The sequence below is a fragment of the Zootoca vivipara genome, chromosome 11 (assembly GCF_965207765.1).
Source record: "Zootoca vivipara chromosome 11, rZooViv2.hap1.1, whole genome shotgun sequence".
NCBI classification, from domain to species: domain Eukaryota; kingdom Metazoa; phylum Chordata; class Lepidosauria; order Squamata; family Lacertidae; genus Zootoca; species Zootoca vivipara.
Window position 1 is genome coordinate 48,754,218 of NC_142594.1, and position 27,590 is coordinate 48,781,807.

The following is a 27,590-nucleotide window of genomic DNA, read 5'->3' on the forward strand; positions in this document are numbered from 1 at the left end:
GATAAAGTAAAGGTAAAGGGACCCCTGACCATTAGGTCCAGTCGTGACCGACTCTGGGGTTGCACGCTCATCTCGCATTATTGGCCAAGGGAACCGGCGTATAGCTTCCAGGTCATGTGGCCAGCATGACAAAGCCGCTCCTGCAAACCAGAGCAGCACATGGAAACGCCGTTTACCTTCCCGCTGTAGCGGTTCCTATTTATCTACTTGCATTTTGACGTGCTTTCGAACTGCTAGGTTGGCAGGAGCTGGGACCAAGCAACGGGAGCTCACCCCGTCACAGGGATTTAAACCGCCGACCTTCTGATCAGCAGAATTATCCTTTGGGATAATATCACACAAATTCTTAAAATGTAGTTGCGCTTGGCCATGCTGCCCAGGACTCTCTCCTGCTGTGAGTGCCCACAGGCCCTGTCCCTGCCTCCTTCCACCTGGTCTAGGGCGGGGCCTGGAAGGCCTCATAAAGGACTGCTGCCGCCGCTCTGCTGCTGGTGCTGCCCAGGACTCTCTCCTGCTGTGAGTGCCCACAGGCCCTGTCCCTACCTCTCTCCACCTGGTCTAGGGCAGGGCCTGGAAGGCCTCATAAAGGACTGCTGCCGCCGCTCTGCTGCTGGTGCTGCCCAGGGGAACTTGAAACAGCACAGAGTTCTTTTTAAAATGCTTTTAAAAGAATTTTTTATGTTTTTATCTTCTTTGGGGTGGTAGGTGGGAGGGATTTTTAGTTGGGTGTGGGAATCTGTTAAATTTTAGTGTATTTGTAATTTTTATTGTTTTTGGTTTTATTGCTTTATTGTGTTTGGGGCGGTAGGTGGGAGGGATTTTTAGTTGGGTGTGGGAATCTGTTAAATTTTAGTGTATTTGTAATTTTTATTGTTTTTGGTTTTATTGTTTTATTGTCTTTTTTGTGTTCTTCTTTTGTTGAGTTCTTTGCTGTTTTTACAGAGGTTTTATTTTGTTTTTAAGGGGAGGGGTCAGGGTTGCCCGGGAGGGGGTCCCAGCAAGCAAAATGGCTGGGGCAGATTCCACAGGGGGGGGGTGCACTGGAACAACCGATCTCAGTGGTCACGGGTAGGAGGAGGAGTTACGCTAAGACCAGACCATGTCATTACCGAGGAGGCAGACTTAGTCGTTGTCTGAGGACTATCCCTGCCTCCAGGTCTGGTCCTGACCGGACGGATATTGGAATAGGCAAGGGATACCCACATGACCTGAAGGTGCTGCTGTGCAATGCCAGGTCGATGATGAATAAGACCACCGCCATTCACGACCTGATTGTGGATGGAGGATTTGACCTGGCATGTGTGACAGAGACCTGGTTGGAGGAAGCCGATGGGCCCGTTCTTGGCGCTGCTTGCCCACCAGGTTTCTCTTATGCACAGCAACCCAGGCCATCTGGACGGGGAGGGGGGGTTGCAGTGATTTTTAGGAAGTCATTAGTTTGCACCAGGCGTCCTATTGGGAAGACCCAGTTCTCTGCGTGCATGTTCTGGAAGTTGGGCAATAGAGGCAGTACAGGATTCCTTTTGGTGTACCGACCTCCCCGCTGCACCAAGGATTCCCTGCCCGAGCTGCTTCAGGTCGTGTCGGATGTGCTCCTGGAGACACCTAGCTTGGTTGTCTTAGGGGATTTTAACATCCATGCCGACACGACCTTACAAGGAGCCGCTCGGGACTTCGTGGAAAGCATGGCCACCATGGGGCTGTCCCTGAATAAGTCTGGCCCAACTCATAGCCGCGGACATGCCTTGGACTTGGTGTTTACCTCTATGGATGTTGGTGATCTGACATTAAGTAAAAGCGAAACAAAAGAAGTGCCATGGTCAGATCACTTTCTGGTGCAACTGGACTTCTCCGCAACCCTTCCCCTCTGCAGGGAGGTGGGACCGATTCGGATGGTCCGCCCCTGCTACTTAATGGATCCAATTGGCTTCCAAAGAGTGGTAGGGGATGTTTTATCCCATGTCGATGGCCTTTCAGCTGATTCCCTGGTGGCCCGCTGGAATGCGGAGTTAACCAGCGCTATTGACTGTCTGGCTCCGAAGCGCCCTCTCAGATTACATGGAGCCCGGACAGCCCCGTGGTTTTCCCCGGCGCTGAGGGCAATGAAACAGTCGTTGAGACGGCTAGAGCGCCGGTGGCGGAAAACTCATTTTGAATCAGACCGGACACGGGCTAGAGCTCAACTTCGAGCCTACCAAGTGGCAATGGTGACGGCGAAGAGGACCTTCTTCACCGTCTCCATCGCATCTGCAGAAAACAGCAGCAGGGGACTCTTCCAGGTGGTTCGCAATTTAGCGGAACCACCTGCTCCATCCGGACCCAGTACGGGCCACATGATCTCCTGCAATGATTTTGCAAAGTTTTTTGCAGATAAAGTCGCTCAGATTCGGGAAGAGGTAGACTCCACCGTGGGAGCAGGGCCGGGGCGGGGGAGTGCTAGAGTCCTGTCTAGTCAAGTTTTGTGGGATCAATTTCAATCTGTTACCTCCGAGGATGTGGACAGGCTGCTTAGACGAATGAAACCAACCACCTGTCTCCTTGATCCTTGCCCATCCTGGCTTATAAAAGCTAGCCAGGAAGGGCTGGGCGATGGGCTTCGCGGGTTGGTAAATGCTTCTCTCCATGAGGGAGCCTTCCCAGACCCGCTGAAAGAGGCGGTTATTAAACCGCTTCTTAAAAAAACCATCTTTAGATCCGGCCAATATGGCCAACTATCGCCCAGTCTCAAATCTTCCATTCTTGGGCAAGGTGATTGAGCGAGTGGTTGCGGAACAACTCCAGGCACGCCTGGAAGAAGCGGACCATTTGGATCCCTTCCAGTCAGGATTCAGGCCTCATCATGGGACTGAAACTGCCTTGGTCGCACTGGTCGATGATCTCCGGCGGGCTAGGGACAAAGGTAAGAGCTGTTTCCTTGTTCTGCTGGATCTCTCAGCGGCTTTTGACACCATCGACCATAACATCCTTCTGGACCGTCTAGAGGGCTTGGGAGCTGGGGGCACTGTTATGCAGTGGTTCCGCTCCTTCCTCCTGGGCCGTGTTCAGAAAGTGGTGGTGGGGGATGAGTGTTCAGACCCCTGGGTGCTCACTTGTGGGGTGCCTCAGGGTTCTGTCCTCTCCCCCATGCTTTTTAACATCTATATGCAGCCGCTGGGAGAGATCATCAGGGGGTTTGGGCTGGGTGTCCATCAGTATGCTGATGATACCCAGCTCTACCTCTCTTTTAAATCAGAACCAGTGAAGGCGGTGAAGGTCCTGTGTGAGTGCTTGGAGGCGGTTGGAGGATGGATGGCGGCTAACAGATTGAGATTGAATCCTGACAAGACAGAAGTACTGTTTGTGGGGGACAGGAGGCGGGCGGGTGTGGAGGACTCCCTGGTCCTGAATGGGGTAACTGTGCCCCTGAAAGACCAGGTGCGCAGCCTGGGAGTCCTTTTAGACTCACAGCTGTCCATGGAGGCACAGGTCAACTCCGTGTCCAGGGCAGCTGTTTATCAGCTCCATCTGGTACGCAGGCTGAGTCCCTACCTGCCCAGTGACTGTCTCTCCAGAGTGGTGCATGCTCTAGTTATCTCTCGCTTGGACTATTGCAATGCGCTCTACGTGGGGCTACCTTTGAAGGTGACCCGGAAACTACAACTAATCCAGAATGCGGCAGCTAGACTGGTGACTGGGAGCGGCCGCCGAGATCACATAACACCGGTCCTAAAAGACCTACATTGGCTCCCAGTACGTTTCCGAGCACAATTCAAAGTGTTGGTGTTGACCTTTAAAGCCCTAAACGGCCTCGGTCCGGTATACCTGAAGGAGCATCTCCACCCCCATCGTTCTGCCCGGACACTGAGGTCCAGCTCCGAGGGCCTTCTGGCGGTTGCCTCATTACGAGAAGCCAAGTTACAGGGAACCAGGCAGAGGGCCTTCTCGGTAGTGGCACCCACCCTGTGGAATGCCCTCCCACTAGAGGTCAAAGAGAACAATTACCAGACCTTTAGAAGGCATCTCAAGGCAGCCCTGTTTAGGGAAGCTTTTAATGTTTGATGGATTTCTGTATTTTAGAATTTCTGTTCTTTTGGAAGCCGCCCAGAGTGGCTGGGGGAACCCGGCCAGATGGGCGGGGTATAAATAATAAATTATTATTATTATTATTATGCTCTGATGATGAGGCCTTGCACAGGAACAGTGTTTCATTACAAGCAACCCACAGGCAAAAACTGAGGGAAAGCCTTAAGTTTATTTTACTTGTCGGAATAAACTACTGTTGGATTGTAGTAAAAACTCCAAAGTGGTTTACAAAACATCCCGCTTGATTGTGATAAAACCTCAGGCTTGTTTACAAAAAAACAAATAGGACGTTTTATTAGAATTGTCCATCTGAGACAGATGCTGCTGTTGGCATATGTTTTGTCTTGAGAGGCAACGGAGTGCGCCTCCGGGGAGTGAAGTCAAACCACTGAGGTGCAAGGCTGAGCTGGTTGGGCTGGAGGTCCTGGGCAGCCCAGATCAACAAGACCCCCTTCTCAGCCTCACTGATGTGGTTCAAAGGAAAGGAAAGCAAGACATTTGGCACCAGCTTGGCTGCAGGAGGTGCTGGAAGGAGGCGTACAAGGCGTCATCCGACCGTCTTAGGGACTCTGCTCCGGATTTGTGTAGGGTTTACTCCTGAGCCTTTTCTTCTCTCAAATATATCCCCCAAAGCAGCAGAGGTTTAGGACCAGAGTTTTTCCTTCTCCTGCATGGGCTCCCTCCCAGATTGACGAGCCGCATCTGCCCATCACTTCCCTCCACAGCACTTGCAGAGTCTGCCTTCTTGACCATCGGACCCACGATTGGTCTTGTCCACTCAACTCACCGTGCGTGGTGGTGGTGGGGGAGGACAGCTAAAAACTGTTATTTAAAGCAACATTCAAAAAAACCTAATTGAAATCAACAGTAAACTAAAAACAGATCAAAACACATTTTATTCATTTATTTACTAAATTTGTACACTGCTTTATACCCCGTAGATCTTCTGCATGTCTGTAGAAAATGTTTTAAGCAGGTGCTGAAAGGGGGGATACAGAGGGGTTTGTTGGCATGTGCAGAAAGTCTGTGTACAAAGGCAAAATGTTGATTTGTTGCTCTGCCCACATTTGTCTCAGGTCCTGCCTGCCACTGGCCTGTGGCCCTCAGGTAGTTGCCCAGAAGGGCATGTGACCCTCAAAGGTTCCCCACCACATGGTTGTAAACCTGCTCCTGGATTAAGCAGGTGTGGAGAACCTTTGGCCTTCCAAATGTTGTTGGACATAGTCAATGATGAGGGATGATGGGACTTGGAGTCCAGCAACATCTGGAGGGCCACAGGCAGCATTTGAAATTTGCCAGGTGCGTTTTGCAACTGGCTGTTGGCTGCTTGCGACCAAGTGAAGATGCCTGGGCACCAAGGTTGTGCCTGGTGTTTCCACCATCTGGAGGTGCGTGCCTGGGGATCCTTGGATCTTGCCTGTTTCCACATACTAGCAACACATCCTGTAGAATTCTGTCCGCTATATGTTGTCTGTGTAATCAGAATCAATTTCAGATACCCAGAAGTTGTATTGGGAAATACGACTTTGGAGCCGTCTGGCACCCAAATGGCAACCAGGCATTCCATTTTGGTGCCCTGGTTTAAGGAGCCATTTTGTGCCTAGCTTTTATATCTGAGTTTCTAACACTGGTCATAGGTTCCCCGTCCCTTCTGTAGACCTTTAGCATAGCCTGGCACCTGACGGTAGCCAGATGGCTCCTAATGAACGTTTATCGCTGGCCTGTGGCTATTCTGAGCCTTTGGAATTATTGCGATACCATCTACCTGAGTGAGTCAAGGGCAGAAGTAAACTGTTTTTGTAGTATGAATGTGGGAGAAAAGCCAAAAAGCCTAGATTTGGAGCTTGCTGAATAAGGATGCTAAATGTTTTCTAGCTGGCAGCAGCATCTTGGATATTGGGAAGTTGAATTATTATTGTCTGGGGAGTAACAATGCTTGCCTGCATGTTTCATTGCCATCTGCTCAACCTATACTTTTGCAAATAAAAAGTTTATTAATAGAAGCCTCCAGTACCCTCTCTAAAACAAAAAAACACACACCAAAAAAAAAAAAAACACCCCACAGGGTCCAGCTGCTGTGAAACCTCCTTCAGCTCAGGGAAATAGGGAGCCCGATAAAATATTTTGTACTGTATTTAAATTGTATCTTGGTTTCAGGGTAGGAATCTTTTTGGGTGACAGGAGCCAGCCATCGCCAGCTTCATGCAATAAACATTGATCTTCCTAAGAGACAGGCGATGAATCTGTCCATTTACTAAGTAAATATGAAGTGGTTCCCTGGCTGAAATAGCTATTATCGCTACTGGATTGTTATGTTCTGATTTGTGAATGCTATAATAACTTTTTTAAAAAAGGTAATCTGATTATGGCAGTGTCACCCCCCCACCCCCCCGCTTGGAGGGAGACATGCATTTTGCTAGAGCTAATTGAACATTAGCAGCTTTGGGATGGCAGAAGATTGTAAATGGAGACTTGATGGAGTTCAGAAATGCAGGGAAGTACATGCAAGATGGTAAGAAAGAGGGAACAATAGCAACAGCTGTGCTGAAAGTAGAGAAGAGGCAGGCAAAAAAAAATAGTCTGAGGGCCATTTCACACATTACACAACTTGAAACCTGGGTTTCCTGCTAAAAGTACACTAACCTGGAACTTTACCTTCCTAATGCCTGTGTTTGCAAACACATGTTTTACCCCACTTGTTCACACATTATGTACTTGCAAAAAAAGGAATTTGGTGTACACCTAAATGTATTGTTTTGGGGAACAGCCTCGAGGGACCTGATTCTGCTGCCACGAAAAGGTGAAGCCCTAAAAATGGAGGGAGAGAAGCAGTAACAACAAGAGCAAGGCAGAGCTATTTATTTGCAGGCGCTTGCGTTTGGAAGTGTAGCATGGGACGTTTTACATGAGAGTACAGTTTCAAGTAGGAACAGTGATCTCTTACCAACCTGGACAGGTAGGCAGAGGTGGTGTTGGATACAAGCCGGATATTTGGGGCTAGATAAATGAGACTGAGGAAGCCAGAGGAGAATTCTGGCTAGTTTTGATTTGCTGACCTGAGGTGGGGACAACATGATTCTGTATTATTCCATGTGGTAACATCAGAATATTTCATGAGAGGAGTGGTTGTCAGCCATGCTGAGCTGTCAAGATTGAATATACAGCCTCTCTAGAGAGATGTTCGTGACTCCTTCAGTAGTATTTGCATGCAGCCCCAGTCTTAGGGGGGTGAGAGGTTTCATGAGTTCCAGCAGATACTCTGGGCTGGTTTCTTTTGAATGAGGTCAGTGGAGACCAATGGAGTTTTCATGATACAAGTTCTTTTTTTAAAAACACACAGGTTGAAAATAAGATGTAAGGTTCATAGCATTAACAAGCCGACACTTCCTCACATACCACATCTAGGTTTTAAGGGGAATTTCCCGATCCTATAGGAATAAATGGAATTTTTAGATTCATTTCTTTCTTAGTCATCCTGGTGGCTCATAAAGAGAAGATGAAAAAATATGCAATATTGAAAATTAAGTGTAGCATAAAAAGTGGGGTTGGGGGGGGGAGAGTAACTAAAGCCCAACTTTGTCAATATTCAGTCAAGGGGAGTTCAGTCAAGGGCACCCCCAAACTCCGCCCTCCAGATGTTTTGGGACTACAATTCCCACCATCCCTGACCACTGGTTCTGTTAGCTAGGGATGATGGGAGTTGTAGTCCCAAAACATCTGGAGGGCCGAGTTTGGGGATGCCTGGCCTGGGAGAATGAATAGGTCTTCACCAAGTGCTGGAAAGAACATAGAGAAAGCATAGGGTGAGCTTTTTTTAAAGTAGACTATTCTATACCTTTGTCTTTAACAGGTTTTGAACACATATTCCACCCTTCCTCCTGAAAGAGCCTAGAGGGGCAAATACACCCGCAGCAAAACATTTTTTTAAAAGCATTACAAAACCAGTTTAAACTGTTTTTGGAATGCTTTAAAAATGTTTTGCTATGGGTGTATTTGCCCCTCTAGGCTCTTTCAGGAGGAAGGGTGGAATATGTGTTCAATATATACCAGTAATAATCCTAATCATGGGAGCAAATCCTATTGAATAAGTGAGGTTAGGATTGATGCCTGTTTTTCTTACTCCTTGGAATCAAAGCCTGCTCCCCCCCCCAAAAGAAACCTAGCTGGTTCTCCTTGCTCATTTATGCGCAAAACTTTTGACTTGTCATTCAGCGGAAGAACATCCATCTCCCAAGAAGTCCTCAAAATGTAGTTAGATCTGAAGCAGCTGGATCTCAGCCAGACTTCCAGGAGGGCTGCAGATGTCTAATGACAAATTGTCGTTTTCTTGGATCCTGTTGCTGTGCTCCTTTTCATGAAACAGGTTGTGTAGCCTGGAGAGAGAAAAAAGGATTTCCTCGTATTGTGAAACTTGACATGTCTTTTCAAAATCCCGATGACCCTGGAAGTGCCACTTTCTTGTGATCCTTGAAAACGCCACGTAAGCCCAAATAACTAACATACCCTGGGAGTGATTTGTTTTGATGTGGCTGTGACTTGAGGATGGGCTGTATAACTCAGTGACCAAGCCTATGTTCTGCATGCAGTGTCCCAGGTTTAAAACCCCAGTGTCTCCTGTTAGGCCTGAGGGGGAAATTCTGTCAGAAATGCTGGAGAGTTGCTGCCAGTCAGTGTAGACAACACTTCGCTACATAGGCCAATAGTCTGACCTGGAAAAAAGCAGCTCCCTCTGTTATCAGTTGTCTGCACGAGACTGTTCTTGGGATCTGTGTGAGATAATATAAAGTGATGAGCTACTTTTCTAAATAACATGGAAAATGGAGCTCTGATTTTGTGCCAAAACACTCATCATTCCATCCTCCCTATTGGCTGCGCTGGCTGGAGCTGATGGGAGAGGAATTCTGGCAACATTAAGAGGAAATGGGTTCCCCACCCATGTACTAAATTCATTTGAAAATCAATACACCCCTAATATAACACCAACATAAGTCTAGTGTCCCAGATCAAGGGAAGAAATTGGACCACTCTATTCTAATCTGGACACGGGTGGCGCTGTGGGTTAAAGAAGGTCGGCGGTTCGAATCCCCGCGACAGGGTGAGCGCCTGTTGCTCGGTTCCAGCTCCTGCCAACCTAGCAGTTCGAAAGCACGTCAAAGTGCAAGTAGATAAATAGGTACCGCTACAGCGGGAAGGTAAACGGCGTTTCCGTGCGCTGCTCTGGTTCACCAGAAGCGGCTTTGTCATGCTGGCCACATGACCCGGAAGCTGTATGCCGGCTCCCTCTGCCAATAACGCGAGATGAGCGCTGCAATCCGGGAGTCGATCACGACTGGACCTAATGGTCAGGGGTCCCTTTGCCTTTATTCTGCCTTAGTCAGGCCACGCTTGGAATACTGTATCCAGTTCTGGGCGCCACAATTTAAGAAGGATGTTTGACAAGCTGGAACGTGTGCAGAGGAGGGCAAGCAAGATGACTGAGGGTCTGGAAACCAAGCCTTATGAGGAGTGACAGAGATACGAGTCAGGTTCGAATTCCCCAGGCAGACAGAACAATCTGTACCTCCTTGCTACTTCAAGATGCAAAACCAGGCGTAATGTATTCAGCAGCCAGATTTTGTGCTGCTGTGATGGACATTCGCCAAAGATTGGTTTGGGTCACGCACCAAACCTAAAGTGAAGGCTCATACACAAGACCTGTTGCCTCTTCTATAATGACTTATGCAACTGCTAGTATCATCTAGCTGATTTTAAGTCTCTCTCCCTCACACATCCCCCCTTCTTTTAGTCACTCCTTTTACCTGTTTTATCTGTTTTATTTCCCAAATTATTGTGCGTTTCTATTTTAACTTAGGTTGGTCTGTGACCGTAATAAAGATGGTGGTGGTCATGGTGTGGTGTGATTGGGTAAGGGGTTAAATTTTGTGCTCTGTCATGGTGATGTGAATGGTGTGGTTATCAGTATTGGGCTATTCTCCCCACCCCACCCCATGGAAGGAAAATTAGTTGTACCAGGTTTGGCGTGGTGTAAACTTGCATAACAGCAACAGCAGCAGCAACAACAGTTAATTATTTAATATATCCTCCGTTTTCAATTTTGGAGTTGAGGAGGGTGGAAAAATTCACCGCCTTTAACTACCTCCCCCACAATGCATGTTGTTTTTGCAGTGTTTGGCTTGGTTTCTTGAGCCTGTCACGACTTCTCCTTTTGATGCAATATTGTGCTTAAAAACAGAAGGAAAAGAATTACTTCATAGTGATTTGTTTGTTTGCCCTTCGGCCTATTTTTAAGCACAGCGCCAGGCCAGGGAATTGTGCCAGCAAGTTACTAGTAAACAATTAAAGTAAAGAGAGTTTTCTTTGCGAAGCTCTGTCTTCATGTGCCCAGTGGTGATTCAACAGCGGTCTTCCAAAACACAGACCCACACAAAGGGTACCTTTTTCAATCTGCAGTATTAATGCCCTGTTTATTTTTTAATAGAGAGAGCACCCATCTTGGAGATAAACAGAAAGCAGATCAAGATAGAACCAAGGCCCAAAGGGAGCCACCTGTGGAAGCATCAATAAATACCGTATGATCGGTGATAGATGACTTTGGACAGGGAGCAAAGAGATTATCTTTCCTGTCACAGATATCTTAGATTTTATGAGTGGCAGAAATGGGTTGTCGGAGGCCTGTGAAGGTAGGAAACTAGTGAAGGGGACTAGGAAAGATACCATTTAGCAGTTTGGTAGAAAAGCTGCATCAAGAAATTATTCTGGAGTGTATATGCTAAGTATTTTGAATAATTGTAATACAGTTGGCAGCTAGAGATGTGGAAATACCATACTTCTCTGTCCTCTCCTCCTCTTTGTTTTCCTCATCTTTCTGTCTTTTAAACTCTGTTCTGTGTCCCCCCCTTCTCTTTTTCTTGCTTTATCTCTGTATTTATTTATTTTTAACTCCGTATCGGATTTGTTTGGTTTTTATTGCACTATATTTTGAAAACAGATAATGAAAAGTTATGGGGGGAAACAAAAAATGAGCTCCAAGAGAATTCTTTATTTGCTTACATTTATAAAGTGCTTTATGGAGATGCAGGTTCCCACAGCACCTCAGGCAGAAGATTCCAGAATTTGGGAGCCATTACTTTCAGTCAGTTGACTCTTGAATAAAACTTGGCTGGATGCAATTAACCATAATTACTGTTGCTTTTCTTCAGCATTGCATCATAATAGTAATGATAGAGTTCTGTTTTCTTAGAGCATGGGTAGGCAAACTAAGGGCCGGGAGGCCGGATCCGGCCCAATCACCTTCTAAATCCGGCCCGTGGATGGTCCGGGAATCAGCATGTCTTTATATGAGTAGAATGTGTGCTTTTATTTCAAATGCATCTCTGGGTTATTTTTGGGGTATAGGAATTCGTTCATCCCCCCCAAATATAGTCCAGCCCCCCACAATGTCTGAGGGACAGTCGACAGGCCCCCTGCTGAAAAAGTTTGCTTACCCCTGCCTTAGAGTCTATCTGTCACAACAGCATACAAAGCTTGAAGGGCAGGTTTTGAGAAAGGTACACCAATCGCTCTTCCTTGGATAATGTTCTTTGGAATGCAGGTGGAAGATGTCTTGCCATAAACCTGTGTGGCTCATAAACCACCAAATTGAATGGTGCCCTCCAGCCATGTGATTCCCACCAAGGTCCCTGCTGCCTGTCCGGGCTTACAAAACAGCGTGGTTGTCAAGCCCCCTAGCAGGCCGAAGTGCATGGCCCACCATGTGCTCTTTTCAACCTGGTAGGTTGCGGGTTCCAGTGATCCAGAAACAAAGAGATATTTGCCAACCCGCTGGAAACAGGGAGGAAAAAGGACAAATAGAAGGAAAACATCCCAAGGAACTGGGTTTTTTTAATAAGGAAGAAAGAAGTGTGAGTTTGCTGCTCTTTTATCGTGGTGGGTAGTATTTTGCCGCTCCTTTAATAAGAGAGGCAGGTAATTTTCTTTCTTTTCTTCCTGTCTGTTTCCCGCCACAGCTGCCTGGTCTGTCAGCGTGTACTTTCCACTTCCTTTAATTGCACAACAACAGCCTCTCCTTCAGAGAAAGAAGAAAGCTTCAGGTGGAGATGTAATGCAGTGAAATGAACCCCACTTTTTCAGGGGCTGCATCCCTGGGCTGTTGGCTACGGTTGATATTTTAGCTGCCACTGCAATCCCTAGGTTGTGTGCCGGGTACACAACAGTGCCATAGAGAAACAGATTAGGCATTTCTGCACGCCCACAGCACCAGATGCCTGAGGAGGCTCTGTGTCCCTGTATGATTCGCTGGCAGGTTACATGCTTTGCATGCGGCAGGTCCCAGGCAGCTGGGACTTGGAAAAGTACTTGTCTAAAAATCTGGAGATCTACCACCCATTAGTGGCATCTGCCCTGTGGGAAGGAAGAAGAAGCCATGGGAGGAAGACGAAGACAACTTCAGGGCCTGCTCCAGTTGGACTCACCTACCCCCTCTCCCCCGACTTTCCCTTTTCTATCATTCATCTGTTTGGGTCTTTTAAAATTGCAAATTGCCTTGGGTACCTTTGCAGAAAGGCAGTCTATAAATGCAATAAATAAATAATATTGAACTAGACCAGTGTTTCCCAAACTTGGGTCGCCAGCTGTTTTTGGACTACAACTCCTATCATCCCTAGCTAGCAAGACCAGTGGTCAGGGATGATGGGAATTGTAGTCCCCCCCAAAATGAATGGCAACACTGAAGTAGATGAATCTAGTGGTCTGGCTTGGTAGAAGGCAGCTTAGGAAACAAGATGCTGGGTGCTTTTTACAATTGGAGCTCAGTCTGTCTAGCTCAGGCTCCGTATAATCACAATGCACTAAAGCCCCATCCCGAATCTGTAGTTTGTTAAGGGTGTTGGGTTTTGTAACTCTGTGCATGGTAAACTACAGCTCCCAAGACACTTGGAAGCGGAGGGAGATGTACTTTAAATGTACAGGCTCTTGAGTATTGTCTACAATTATATTGACTGAAAGTGGCTCTTTTTTGTGCCGAAGTCTCTCCCATCTGTTCCTGGACACACCAGGAATTGAACCCGGGATTTCTGTATCCAGAGCATGTCCTCCAGCCTTGGGCTAAGGCAGGCACCCCCAACCTTTGGCCCTCCAGATGTTTTGGACTACATTTCCCATCTTCCCTGACCACTGGTCCTGTTAGCTAGGGATCATGGGAGTTGTAGGCCAAAACATCTGGAGGGCCGCAGTTTGGGGGTGCCTGGGCTATGGTCTTTCTCCTTTCTTTTTCTTTTCTTTTTTAAAAAAGACTTTATTTCAGTTCTTGCAAACAATACAATTGCTATAAAAAAGAATGACAAAAAAAAGAATACAAAAAGAGATTTGAAATTTACAAAGGATAAAAAAAGGGGGGGGAGAAAAGAAAAACACAAAATAATACTTCACAATACTCAATAATATAAGACATCATGATACAAAACAACACTACAAACATCACAATAAACATATTAATTAAAATTGACTCCCTACTGTTCATACATCACTTCCCTTTTTCTTGCTTTCTTCTAATCTTGCTTTAATTTAATTACCAAATCCTATATCTAAAGCTATTTCATTATTTATATAGATTTCTATACACTTCCCTCTATACATTCGTATCCCTAAAATTTTAGGGTCTTTCTCCTTTCTGTGCTCCAGTTCTGCGTTCCATAGCCTGGACTCTGTTCTCTTGGCTTTCCCTCTACCCTTGCATTTAGGGTACCCTGTCTCCACACAGCATCTGTGCTTTAGGAAGGGTTACAGATCGGTCCATAAAAGCATCTTCCTGTTTGCTAGCAGTGAATTTACCTGAGTATGGAAGTTTCCATCAGCAGTGGGGTTTTAGAAAAAGAAAAGGAACTCCCTGCTGTTTTTGAGCACATTTAGCTCCAAATACAAAAACAGTGGCCAAACGGTGCACATCAGTTTCGATTAGCACATAACAGCCCCAGCAGCCAAAGGCCTGAGAACTCCAGTCACAGCTCTCTGCTATATCCTGGAATTACTCTGTTCTCCAACCTTCTAGCTAAGCTGCTGCTTCTGGCAAACGTTTCTTAGGCTCAAGAATGAAGATTAGAATTTACACTTGTTTGGGGGGAAAGTTAAAGAAACAGCCAAATGCTGTTTAATCTCTGAAATAAGGAACTGTGGTGTGATTTACTTTTGCTTTGCATTTTAAAAAAGGAATGGAGCCTGATTAAAGCTGCACTCCTAAGCATGCATACAGGAATCCTCATCCATATCAGAAGCAAAGTCCTTTTGGCTGCGTAAGGTTTTGCACTTAGAGAAGTGGGTTTGCTGTTAAGTACATAGGATAGCTCCTCCTCCTCCTCCTCCTCCTCCTCCTCCTCCTCCTCGCACTGCACTTTACAAAGCACAAGCTAACAGGATCCCACCCCGAGGGCTTGCATGGCAGAAACAGACACAAGGAAACGACAGAGGAAGGAGGAGGGAATAGAGGCAGGAGTAAACAACGGAAGAATACGCCACTGTTTCAATAACGTGTTATTTGGCTGAGCTTCAGTAGGGTGTTGGGACACTATGATATTTGTCGCTGTTGACACCCGTCTGTTTCGAGAGAAAATGGTGTGTGTGTATATTTGTGTGTGTGTGAAGTCAAACCACAGCAGTACCAAAGTGGCCTCCAAGGGGTGCAAGCCTGGGCGGTATGTATGGAGGTCCTGGGCTGCCCAGAGGGCAAGACACCCCCCCCCCAGCCTCGCTGATGTGACCCAAAGGAAAGCAGAGCAATATGTTTGGCACCAGCTTGGCTACAGGAGTTCCCGGAAGGAGGCATACCAGGCGCCACTCATCCGCCTTAGCCTTTTCTTCTCCCGAAAATATCCCACAAGTTGACGAGCCCCACCTGCCCCTCAATTTCCTCTGCAGCGCATGCAGAAATCTCCTTCTTGACCATTGTACCCATTGGACAAGACCCCATTGGTCTTGCCTCCTCAATCTGCCAGAGCCTGTCTTTACATGCAGCAGCCTTTCCAGGGCATCAGGCAGGGTCTCTCCCAATGGCTGGGGTTGCTGGGGCTTAAACCTGAGACCTTCTGCATGCAAGGCAGATGCTCTGCCACTGAGCTTCCCCGCATGTCGCATCGGAAACAAACGGGATGGAGGGCATGGAAGCAGAATCATCCTTGCCCTGCCTGGTGAGCCAGCCTGCAATGGCCCCTCCTGGGAAGTTGATCTTGGAATGCGCTCACCTTCCAAAGGCTGTGTTTATGTGAAGGGAGTTATGGCTGGGAAAAGGCTGTGAATCATGTCAAACAGCAGATGAAGCTCATGCCGAGCTCCGCAGCAAATGCAAATGCTGCGCTCTGTGTGTGTGTGTGTGTGTGTGTCATCACTTGTCCATTAAGTTCTATTAATGTTCCTGTTCTGGGGGTCGATACCCAGCGCTTTACTGGAAGACGTTTGCCATCCTCCTGGGGTGGGGTGGGGGGCTTGGGAAGCTGCACTTTAGATGGGCGCAAGGGAGATGTTGCGGGTGCCCTCTGACACTCAGCCGCATTAACTCTGCTGGCTTTCATGCACACATTACAATGCGCTAATGAGGTTCTTGGGTCTAGTGGGGAAGGGGGGGGGGCGTTTCTGGCCTTTGCAAATAAGTCCCAGGAAAGCCAGCAGCTGCTTAGCAAGGCCTGAGCTCCCTCTGCTGCCCCTGGGCTCATATTAACAATGGCTTCTACTATAGCTCTGCTCCATATCAGTAGCGCCAGTCTGGGGAACTCAAGCCAAGGACGACAGTCCAGGGCCAGTGGCTTTATTTTTGCCTGGGTTGCAGCCAGGACTCTTGCAATACTCAGGTCTGTCTTGCATTAAGGGCTGGATTTCATAGATCCTCCTTCATCGAGTTGGATTGCGTTGCTGCAGTCACAGCAAAGAGTCTTCTGAGATTTGTTTTGTGGCAGAAACTTCTTGCACAGCAGAGTCTGTTTGTGCATCTGCCGAAAATTGTGCCACTGTTGTCTTTAAGATGCTTTTTTGTGTGTGCAGGTGCTCATTTGTTTCTTTATTATTTATTTCCTGGATATTAATCTCACCTTTCCTCCAAAGAGTTCAGGGTGGTAAAGGCATCGTTCTCTACCGCCTGTTCGCTGTAACGGGTATAACAAAAGGTTGCCCCTTTTGAATTTACATCGCCATTTGCTGCTGCGATTATTTATTTACTTTATTTCATTTCATAAAATTTATCCACTGTTTGATTGCAAAACAAACAAACAAACTACAGCCTCAAATAAGTTTACAAAAAGATATAACAAGAAAATCAAGGTGGGGGGGAATCACAATTCTACTTTAAAACATACAAAAGTTAAAATACTAAAGGAGATTGATATTACCTTAGCTATCTAACCATCTGGGTTGGCTTCTCTAAACAAGAACGTTTTTAGCAGGTGCCGAAAAGATTATACCGAAGGCACCTGCTTGAAATCAATAGGCAGGGAGTTCCGACGTGCAGGTGCTGCCACACTAAACCATCAAGTTCTCACAAATGCAGAATAGGTATTAAGTGGCATCTGTAGAAGTGCCAGTTCTGCCAATTGTTCAAGCATCTCTTTAACTTGTCCTCTAGCAGCTTGTTAAATCTCTTTATGCTGGATATCCTTTTCTAGGGTCAGACTAGGATTTCAAAATCAGATTCATGAAACTTTTGCCAATTGCTGCCATGACTGCAAACAGCATGTGCAGTGACGGCACTGTGCGCATGGGTACAATCCTGTACACATTTACCTTGGGAATAAGTTCCATTAACCTTAATGGGACTTACGTCTAAGTAAACATGTACAGGGATGCACTGCAGGAGGCTGTGCTACAGATCAGGAAGTTCCTAATTTGTATCTTGCCTCTTCCGTGAACCACTAGGTGGCCTTAGGTAAGTCTTATCTCAGCCTTGCAGCCTCTGCAATATGGGCAAGAATAATACTGCCTTACTTTGCAGGGTTGTTGTTGTTGTTTAGTCGTTTAGTCATGTCCGACTCTTCGGGACCCCATGGACCATAGCACACCAGGCACTCCTGTCTTGCACTGCCTCCCGCAGTTTGGTCAAACTCATGTTCGTAGCTTCGAGAACACTGTCCAACCATCTTGTCCTCTGTCGTCCCCTTCTCCTAGTGTCCTCAATCTTTCCCAACATCAGGGTCTTTTCCAAGGATTCTTCTCTTCTCATGAGGTGGCCAAAGTATTGGAGCCTCAGCTTCACGATCTGTCCTTCCAGTGAGCACTCAGGGCTGATTTCCTTCAGAATGGAGAGGTTTGATCTTCTTGCAGTCCATGGGACTCTCAAGAGTCTCCTCCAGCACCATAATTCAAAAGCATAAATTCTTCAGTGATCAGCCTTCTTTATGGTCCAGCTCTCACTTCCATACATCACTACTGGGAAAACCATAGCTTTAACTATACGGACCTTTGTCGGCAAGGTGATGTCTCTGCTTTTTAAGATGCTGTCTAGGTTTGTCATGGGCAAGAATAATACTGCTTTACTTTGCAGGGTAAAGCTTACAAATAGATAAAGTACGTAAAGTGCTTTGAGCACTAGGAAGTGCTGTACACACATGTTAAGTTTTTCATAATGATGATTCTATTTTCAGTCCTCCACTAATGTAACCTTCTCAGTTTAGAGGGTTAAGAAGATCTTGTCCATTAAGAAAATCTTGTACATGGAATTTCTCTGGGAAAATTGTACAAACCCAGTAGCTTCTCAAGAGAAGCAAACTCTTCTCTGGATGGCATTTGAGTTTCCAGATTCCAGACAAGTAAACAAAAAGGGGAAGTAATCACCACGCTTCTTGCAGAGCTGAGGAAATGAGAAGTGAGAAGAAGTGAAAGTGACCCATTTGTTAGATGGTATTTGAAAATTCAAGTGCGAAAGGAAGCAGGAAGTGAGCGCTGACAAGCCCGTTGGACAGCTTGTGTTGGGAGCTCTTTGTGCTTGTTGTGTCTTATGCTGAGCTAGAGCTGGCAGGGGTCTCGCAGCATCCAAGCAATGCCAGAGACTTGAGAGGCAGAGATTTATGATTTCACGAGGCATCAGGGACTGGTGATGATTCAGGGTTGTCAGTTCTCGAAAGTGAAAGATGTCGCCCAGCAGTGAAAGGAGGCACTAGAAATAAGAAGGGTCAGAAAAATCGTGGAGGTAGCGGATTAATTTTCTACATGTTTTCTGTTTTGAATAGCACTCTCCTTTTTATTATCCTGTTGACAGCGGCCTTTGCCCAAGCAGTAAAGATTTGAATTTGAATTCTCCTTGGGGTGGGGTGGGGAGGATTTCTCTCAACCACCCTGGTGATAAAACCTTAAAATCTCTTATGCGGCGTATTCTCTTTCAACATGATAACATTAACACTGGCTGTATACTTCTAAATTTGATAGTAAAAATATTCATGATTGCTACTGGATTTTTCTGGATTTATTGCTAAATGGTCAACTCTGTTAGGCCTTTATGTTGGAAAAATAGTTCCAAATGTTGCAGAATGAAGAACAGACAGGGAACCAACCGACAGGGAAGCATCCAGCTCGTGCTATTGATTTAAATGTAGTGCCCTGAAGACATAAGAAGGAACCTCAAAACCTGGGTCTCTGGAACGATGTCTCAGACCTAGCAACCCTACCCTGTACTCTCATCCTGGTTATGTTTGCATGCGTGAGTTCCTTAGCAACATAATGGCTGTGGTTCTCAATTTGATGCTATTACTTGTTTGCATGGTTATAAGAAGTTCTTGCAGCTGGAAGGTTTCCCCCTAAAGGTTCAGGGACCGGAAGCACTTTAAATTTTCTTTGGAGCTATTTAACGGTTAGAGGAAGGGGGAAATTGATTGGCTTTAGTAATGCGAGTCGGCATATCTGGCTAAGCCCCCACTTAACCTTTCTCCATTATCGGGTGACTTCTTTCCTGGTACTTTAATGTAAATGGCTGCTTGGGCTGGAATTTTCAAAATGAAATTTTGACTTAGTTTAAGAGTAGGTGAGCCTCAAGATGACCTATTCCTTGAGCATTCATCCTGACTTGCACGGCAGTTATACGATGCTTGCTGTTTATTGAGTATTTGTTCTGATTTTTTTGCAGAGAGGTCACATGGCAATGAGCATTCATCCTGATTCTGGCTTCCAGAAATGATTTAGTGGCGGAGGCAATTTGGGGGCAGTGCAGCTCTGGAATAGCAGGGATGATATCATTTGCTGGAGTGCTAGGATAATTGATGGACCCTCCTTTTTCAGGTCCTTCTCTCTTATGGGGTTGCTACTTCGTTTGCACTTCAAATTAAAAGCTAAAAGGTGTTTTTCGTAGAATCCTAGAATTGGAAGAGACCACAAGGGTCATCTAGTCCAACCTCCTGCAATGCAGGAATCTTTTGTCTGACATGGGGCTCGAATCCATGACCCTGGGATTAAGAGTCCCATGCTCTACCAACTGCACTAAAGCCCAGTGCCTTTTGCAGATTTAACCTATTGAGTCATCAGTACGCACCACTAAGTTCAATGGAGCTTGCTGCTGGGTAAATGCATAGGACTTAGTTACACTGGATAAAAATTTAGTATTTATCGAGCCACAGAATTGCTTCTTCATTCACATTTGGGGTTGAAATTATTATTATTATTATTATTATTATTATTATTATTATTATTATTATTATTATTATACAAATCTGCATTTTTGGATCCTCCTTGGGGTGTCTGGCTATGTGGGCTGTCATTATATGTGGCTGGACTTCGAATTTTCCCTCCCCACTGACTTCCAATTTGCAAACCAACATTTACACCTGCATCTGTGAAACCAAAAAGAAACCAAAAAGATGGAGGCTGCAATCCTTACAAGGGAGAAATTCCATCAAATCCAGTGGCACTTAAAGGTAAAGGGACCCCTGGCCATTAGGTCCAGTCATGACCGACTCTGCCGATGCGGTGCTCATCTCGCGTTATTGGCCGAGGGAGCCGGCGTACAGCTTCCAGGTCATGTGGCCAGCATGACAAATGGCAAACCTGCTTCTGGCAAACCAGAGCAGGACACGGAAACGCTGTTTACCTTCTTGCTATAGCGGTACCTATTTATCTACTTTCACTTTGACGTGCTTTTAAACTGCTAGGTTGGCAGGAGTTGGGACCGAACAACGGGAGCTCACCCCGTTGCGGAGATTTGAACCGCCGACCTTAGGCTCTGTCGTTTAACCCACAACGCCACCCGCATCCTTTAAGTGGCACTTACTTCTTAGTAAAATTGGGCCGTAGTTTTTTGTGTCTGATTTCCCTCCTGGCAATGTTTTTTTTTAACTGGCACACCTCTCCCTTGCAGGTGGATGCTACAGCCCCTGCTTGAAAAAGGTGATGAGGGAACATTGTAAAACGACAAGGCAGCCCAATGGATCTGGAGGCCATTTCTCTTTCTCATTTTCCATTCAAATTATGTTAAAGTCAAGAAATATAGGCCCGCTCTACAGAGACTGAGGACTATTAAGGCTTTAAATCCACATCGGCGTCATCTTTATTGCTACTACTGTTCCACTTCAGGAATTTCTTTACTGCCTGCAGAGACTCTTGTCACACAAAGAAATATGTCTTTATTGGGTACTCATTAGGTCTTTGTCTTTTTTATTTAGGGAAATGTACCCATTTAAGCACTGTGTTTGTGGTAGTGGTGATGATAGGGCACTGGCAGAAACTGGGTTGTATTTCAAATTAAAGTAAGAGGCATGAGCCCTGATTCACAGTTACACGCAGACTTCCTAAGCTGTCTGTTTCCCCCATTCATTCACCTCAGCTTCCGTTTTGTGTATGTTCCTGGCACTTTTGTGGAAGTGAATGGGAAGGTGTCTGGATTGGGACAGTTTAAAGAAACATCTGAGCAGCTGTGTCCTGACCCCCTTAGAAATGGCATCGGTCGATTTTGCTGCTTCCTCTTGCTTTAGAGAACCATCATCCTCAAAGGAAAAGCTCAGGAATGTATCAATAGGAGCATAGCATCTAGATCAAGGGAAGTAATAGTACCACTGTATTCTGCTCTGGTCAGACCTCACCTGGAGTACTGTGTCCAGTTCTGGGCACCACAGTTCAAGGAGGATACTGACAAGCTGGAACGTGTCCAGAAGAGGGCAACCAAAATGGTCAAAGGCCTGGAAACGATGCCTTATGAGGAACGGATTAGGGAGCTGGGTATGTTTAGCCTGGAGAAGAGGGGTGATATGATAGCCATGTTCAAATATATGAAAGGATGTCATATGGAGGAGGGAGAAAGGTTGTTTTCTGCTGCTCCAGAGAAGCGGACACGGAGCAATGGATTCAAACTTCAAGAAAGAAGATTCTTCCTACTGTTAGGAAGAACTTCCTGACAGTAAGAGCTGTTCGACAGTGGAAATTGCTGCCAAGGAGTGTGGTGGAGTCTCCTTCTTTGGAGGTCTTTAAGCAGAGGCTTGACAGACATATGTCAAGAATGCTTTGATGGTTTTTCCTGCTTGGCAGGGGGTTGGACTGGATGGCCCTTGTGGTCTCTTCCAACTCTATGATTCTATGTATGTGGGCGCAGGGATGAACAACAACAACAACAACAACAACAACAACAACAACAAGGGAGCCATACTGGGGTGGAGTCTTCTTCTTCTATTTGTCCCCGTGTCAGTTTCAGCTTATTGGTTAGTTTTTCTAGCAAGGCTGTTTCCCATACTATTTGGTACCATTGGCCCATGCTTACTTCTGACAGGTCTCTCCAGTGTCTGGTTATGGTGCTTCTGGTTGCTGAGAGTAAGTGGGTTATGAGTTCTTTGTGATGTAATTGGGCATTATTGTCTTGGAAGATGTTTAGTAAGGCCAATTCTGGGGTCATTTCTAGTGTTTGCTTGGTTATTTTGCTTATTTCTCGTATGGTTGTCCAGAATAGTTGGATTTTGGGGCACTCCCACCACATGTGGAAATATGTGCCTGTTAAGGTGCACCCTCTCCAGCATTTTGGTGAGGTTTCTGGGCGTATTAGCGCTAGTTTTCTTGGTGTTAGGTACCACCTGTAGGTGATTTTCAGTGTGATACATAGCCCAACAAGACAATGACAAAAACCCACCAACAGCATACAAATCAATATGGCTAACATCCAAAACACTCACCCACCCCACTCACACATGAAACAAAGACCACCACAGCCAACCACAAATGAACAACCATACCCTAGGCCAACCCCAACATCTCTCACCACCAAAGGAACACAAGCGAACAGCAGAGAACCTGCACAAGCGATGCTGACCCCCCCATATATATTAAGTAAAATAGAAACATCGTCACCCACCCCCACCCATCTCTCCCCCATCTACGTCTTTTCCCCTTTCTTCCCAATGTCTCAACAAACGAAACTGATTTGTAAAAATGTTACGAGAGACATTGCATATATCTTTGTAAATCAAGAAAATCTTTAATAATAATAAAAGGAAAAAAGAAATGAACAACAACACACCACGCCATGCACACTTCTGCAGTTGCACGATTGGCAGAGAGGCATTTTGTTGGCATAATCATAATTAATCCCAGGTTGGAAACCTGACTCTCTGGCATGACCAGTGGCCAGAGAGAGACCAGTGGAGACCCATAGGTTCCCCACTTTTGATATACTCTCTTAGGAAGACAGTTGTGGATGTTGAGTTCTTGACAAATTTGTGATCCGAAGGAACAAAGCCTCTTTTTGGGGGGAGAGCACTGTATTTTCTTTCCTCTTTCTCAGCTCATGGTCCTTAAAGGGAGAGCAGCAGAGCTCTGCTGGATTGTATTGAAGCATTCTGAGGATTGTCATACCCGTTGGAGAACACAGCTCTTGGACTGGGAAAGATTCCACGACCGTGACCTATAACACTTATGAAAGTAAAATGCTTTCCAAAAAGTAAATCAGTCCAAAATCCACCTCCTCTTATCTTTGCAGTACAAAGTGGAGTGGGGCTGCTGCTATGTTTTACTTATTTTCCAAGCTCGTTCATGCAATGTAGGTTAAGAGCGTTACAATGAAAGGATGCCTCTGATAAATGAAATTCAAGTTATCGGAGGTGGTAGCTACAGCTCTGTCGAACGCTTACTTACTCGTTTTGCTATTCTCAGGGACCAAAATGTGGGATGTTTGCATGGCTGTTACCTGATTATTTAGAACATAAGAAGAGTTCTAATGGATCAGGGCCCCTCTAGCCCAGCATCCTTTTTCAACGGTGGCAATTTAAATACTGGGGAAATATAAATTCCTCGCCCCAACAAGCTCTCTTCAAGAAGAGCATCTGGAACCACAGGTGAATGACAACTCTGCAAATTATTCTGCTATAACACAGCTGCTTTGAAAGGCCTGCAGTCTCAATTCCTTTCCTATGGCCAAAATAGCACCAATTGTATTGTCTAGAGAATATAAAGTTTGAGAATAGATTGTCCGCTGCTTCACATGACAAACCCCTGCACCCTCAATGGGTTTATAATGGAAATCTCTGAAAACTGATGAGCAGCTGAGCTTGCGTGCCTGCGATATTCAGAGAACTGAATGTCCTAGTACCGTACGGGTATTGGTTTTTATATGTAATCCATCCAATGGTTTTATTTGTTACATTTTTTGAAAAAATAAGGTTTAATTGGATTTTAATTTAACTAAGTGGATGCGCTTTAGTGGAGCACATTTATAATGGACATCAGTGTTAAAACCTGAAATATGAAAGCTAGGAGCTAAATGACACTTTATACCTAGGTTATGTGCACAACAGCGGAATGTCTAAGCCTACTTTTTTATAACAAGAATACAAAGTTGAAAATGAATGAACTGCAGCTAAATTATGTTCATTTTTCACATGTTCTCGTCCTTCCCTTGCCCGTCCCACCTAATATTATTCAGAGAATCTCTTATCCAGTCTTCAGAAAGTAGCTGTAAGTGAGGAGAAAGAAAAAGGTGGTCCTTTCCTTCCACTCTGCAGTTTTAATCTGAAATCTTAGGTTCGCCCAGAGCTCAGAATCTGCTAGCACCAATGAAATTCCCTGTTGCAAAATGCGTCTAGAACAATGGGAGTTTTGAACACTGATGGACAATCAAATTGGGGGTTTGGTAGCACCCTTGACCTGGTGCTAAAATCAGGATAGAGAAGGATGGAGAGAATTTGCACAAGGGAGGGGAGAGACATGGAGGGGGCAGACGATTCTGCAGCCTGTTGCACATCCCGGAATCAGGAAAGGGGGAGGCTGTGGCCCTCCAGATTTTATGGACTCCAGCAAGACTCCTCTAATGTCCTTAAACTGTTAGACATTTAATGAGAAGGGTTAACTGGTAGACCCTTCCCACCCTATTTCCATTTCATTTTGACCCTTGATCAAATTGAGCCACAGCTGTTTAATTTAAGAAACTAAAAAGAAGTGTTTATGTGCATTGCCGTTGGGAACAATTTGCTCACTGCTATTTTACAAACCAAACCAAAAGATTCTTGCTGGGATTTTAGTAGCTTGTGTAACGTGCCAAAATCATCGTTAAGTGGAAGCCTGTGGAGCTGTGGAAAACATGCCTGGCAATGAACTTGATAAAGAGAGATGGAAGTCGATTCCTAGCTACCTCTCCATACATAGATACTTGAGCTGTTGGCTGTAGCAGAAGCTGCTCCATACACTGTGGTGTGTTAAAGGTCGTTGGGTGTGCATAAGGCACCGCCAGAAACATCTGGAAATTTCAGCCACTGAATGGGATCCGTAGTGGAAAGCATGTTGGGAAGGAGACAGGGAGGGGAAAGGCGAAGGGCATGTTTTCTGCAGTGTAAACACGCCAGCAGGATAACCAGATTGGATTTGCCATTGCTTTTGCACTGTGCCAGCCTTGCCACCTCTCCTTCGTAAGGGGCAGCAACCTAGGAGGGCAGCTGAATGTTGCTACTCCACCATCCATGTGTTTTGCTCCTGAATGGGAGGTTTCAAAATGGTGAATTTTGACCAGAGGTCATTTTCAGTCAGTGAAACAGGCCTGGGGGCTCATTAGGGGATGAGGAGCTCTGGAATGGTACTGTACATTACAAAATAAAAATGGGTCTGGCAATTCTTTAGGACTTTGGAAACGCAGCATCTAAAGACTGATTTTAAAAATATTTTCTACCTGTCAAGAAAGTTCTTCTTGATGTTTAGTCAGAATCTCCTTTCTTGTAACTTGAAGCCATTGGTTTGGGTCCTACCCTCCATCTTCCATGTGACAGCCCTTGAGATATTTGAAGATGGCTATCCTATCTCCCCTCAGCCTCCCCTTTTCCAGGCTAAACACACCCAATTTCCTCAACCGTTCCTCATTGATAGAGGAGCTGGTTTGCTTGCACATCCAGCCAGTCAGTGTAGACAAAATTGAGCTGAGTGGCTCGGTAGTTTGTCTCTCAGCAAAAGGCAGCTTCTGGTGTGCAGAATAGCACTATGTTCCTCAATGCATGACTGATCCTTGTGACATGACAGAATGTTTATAAAAATTCTCACAGCTGAGGAAAAGGCGAGTGATCCCTCCACTAGACTTGCCTTTGGAATGGATCTGGTATAGGAAATGGAGAACCTCTATAGTCAGGTTGGATTTGATTTAAATCAAATCAATTGATTTAAATCATATATTTTTTTAATACAGAAAGACTCTTGCTGGTGTAATCTTAATATTTACAACCAGATGGAAGGTTTCATTTTTGGAATAATAAATTTTCAGAGTAGTTTTTACAGTTATATCAAAAATTTCTGATTTGGTTATACTATTAGAAATACATAGACTGATAAAAATTGTGAAATTATTGTGAGGTTTAATAAGTTAACTGTTTATACAGTATTTGGACAACTTTTCTGCTGTACTTTATTGGAAGGTGAAAAATAATAATTTCCTTAATAACAATTTAAACTATTTAACTAAAACAATAACATTATAGCATATGTACCATGTTTTCTAACTGATATGGTTAAACAAACAAACAAAAAAACTTAGACTGAGTTTTAGCACACATGAAAAACTTAAACAAATACTAATTTTCTGCTGAATAACTGTTGGACTAAAATGTAACTTAATTAGAAAACTATATTTAGAAAGATTTCCCCCCAAAAAAGCATTTTATTTTAAAAATCTGATTTAAATAAAAAAAAATTGATTTAAAATTTTAAAAATCTGATTTTATTTTTTTTAAAATAAATCATTGATTTTTATCCACCCTGCCTCTGGTCCAGCCCAGCCACTCTGAGTCTACATTCAATGTTCTCATCTCTGATGTTCTACGCATTTGTCTTGGGCTCAATGTTTGTTACAATAGCATGCTATTGTTTTCTCTTGGTACGTCTAGGGCTAGGATGGCTATGTCCTTGGGACACTGGATCATCACACTAATAAATGCTGTTGGGAAATGAAAACACTAATAAGGGCGCTAATTACCAAAGTGTGGACGTTGCTAGCGCCATGTCTCTGTGTCTCCCATGCACATATGAATCTGTGCAGCAACAATAACAACAACAACAACGAAATCAGACTTCCACGAAACATTTGTAGGCGTGGGAATTCCCTATGGATGGGGAAATGTATTTCAGCCTACAGTAAAAGGATAGTTAAAAGCAATACCTTTATTAGGAACCAGCCAAAAATCACAAAGTACTGTGCAGGGTTTTGATTATGTAATTCTAAGCATCTTTAGTGGCTGGAGGCCATGTTAATGTAAAACGCTAGACTAAATCCCTGGTTGCTTTTCCCCTCCAGTTCTTAGGTTCTCCCTCTGGATGGCTAAATCTGACATGGCTCCAAAGCAGATGATAAAGTACCTGTAGACATGTCCAGCCAAGGTACTAAACTTGCTCACTAGGCAACAAGCTCAGGAGATGTCACTGTGATTTCCTTTGATGTAAATTGTTTAGTTGTGAGGATGTTAAGGACTGTGAGTCTCTAAATCATGAGGAAGAGGGGTCAGTCTTTCAGTTGGGTGTTACCATGGCAGATATCTCAACCCAGCTGGAAGCTATACCTGCGGAGTCGAGAAGTTGATCTGCTGAAACGTAATGGCAGGTGGTGCCACGAACGTTCCACTCCTTGTTGCATATCTCTTTGTAGCTCCTCTTGAATTGTAGCCATTCTGCTGATTTCAAAAAAAACTTCCTGCCATATCCACCCTGAATCCAAAAGGTGTGTCCTCCCTTTTTAGTCTTCAATAGAGAGTAACCTTGCTTCCTGTTTACTGGCTTACACAATGGTCTACCTGATCCCGACAATCTTTGTTTGCCTTTTAGTCTCCTCACCCCATGCTCCCTTTGGTCATCTTGGTTGTACAGTATTTCCCCTCTTATTGGGATTCTAGCTTGGTCTAAAGCAGTGATGGCCAAACTTGGCCTTTCAGCTGTTTGGGGACTACAGTTCCCATCATCCTTGACCACTGGTCCTGTTAGCTAGGGATGATGGGAGTTGTAGTCCCAAAACACCTGGAGAGCCAAGTTTGGCCATCACTGATCTAAAGCTTCAATGCTATGCAGTGCTTTTCTTCAAGAAAAATAGGTCACCGCTTCCCTTGTTCTGTTAGATTCAGGAGATGGCT

At 45.1% G+C, this 27,590-nt stretch overlaps 1 protein-coding gene across 6 annotated transcripts in view; it reads left to right on the forward strand.

Annotated features, from left to right (window-relative positions):
* The window catches only part of PRKAG2 (protein kinase AMP-activated non-catalytic subunit gamma 2), a 185,738-nt gene that overhangs the window by 15,586 nt on the left and 142,562 nt on the right, over nt 1-27,590 (forward strand). The gene's annotated exons all lie outside the window — the stretch shown is intronic.